Below are 879 nucleotides of genomic sequence, written 5' to 3'. Positions count from 1 at the left end.
TGCTTTTGAATTGTGGTGTTGGAGAAGACTCCTGAGAGTCCCTTGGACTGCAAGGAGTTCCAACCAGTCCATCCTAAGGGAGATCAGTCCTGGGTGTTCACTGAAGGACTGATGTTAAAGCTGAAACTCCAATACTTTGGCCACCTCATGCGAAGAGCTGACTCATTGGAAAAGACCCTGATGCTGGGAAATATTGAAGGCAGGAGGAGAAGGAACGACAGAGGATGAGATGGTTGGGTGGCATCGCCAACTCAATGGACATGAGTTTGAGTAAACTCCGGGAGAGGGTGAAGGACAGGGAGGCCTGGCGTGCTGCAGTTCATTGGGTTGCAAAGAGTTGGACACGACTGAGCAACTGAACAGAACTGAACTTTCTTTAGGCCAATTAAATTAGAACTTATTTACAACTTCAATAATATTATCAGAAAAAAACAAAAGATATACATAAATACAGACAGACAGAGATCTTATAGTTTTCTGTTTGAGATTTAAAATATCTTTGACCCCCTTTTTTTTTCTTTGCTTGGAGTTCTAATTTGCCCAAAGCTGAGGTCTCAGGCAAAGTTGGCTGTGTATTTCAAGGACGTGGAAAGGGTTAACTTCAAGCTTTTTCCTAGGCAGGTCTTTTAACAAGCCAGTTGTTATCAATTGCATGTGCAAAAAGAATTGGTTTTGCAGTTTCCAAAAAGAAAAATTTCTCTCACTCTGTTCAATCAGCAGTCATGCACTCACAATCATTCAGAGGCTATCACAATGTCTCCCTTCTCCCGAGAACCCAGGTTTCCTTAACTGTTGCTCCTTTCCCGGGAGCTCCAAGGAGATCATCAGTCACAATGCGTCTCTTCTCCTGAGTCCCCAGTTCTCCCTATCTGATGCTCC

This window comes from Bison bison, unplaced genomic scaffold (assembly GCF_000754665.1).
Source record: "Bison bison bison isolate TAMUID 2011002044 unplaced genomic scaffold, Bison_UMD1.0 scf7180017864336, whole genome shotgun sequence".
Classification (NCBI taxonomy): domain Eukaryota; kingdom Metazoa; phylum Chordata; class Mammalia; order Artiodactyla; family Bovidae; genus Bison; species Bison bison.
This window is presented reverse-complemented; position numbering follows the sequence as displayed.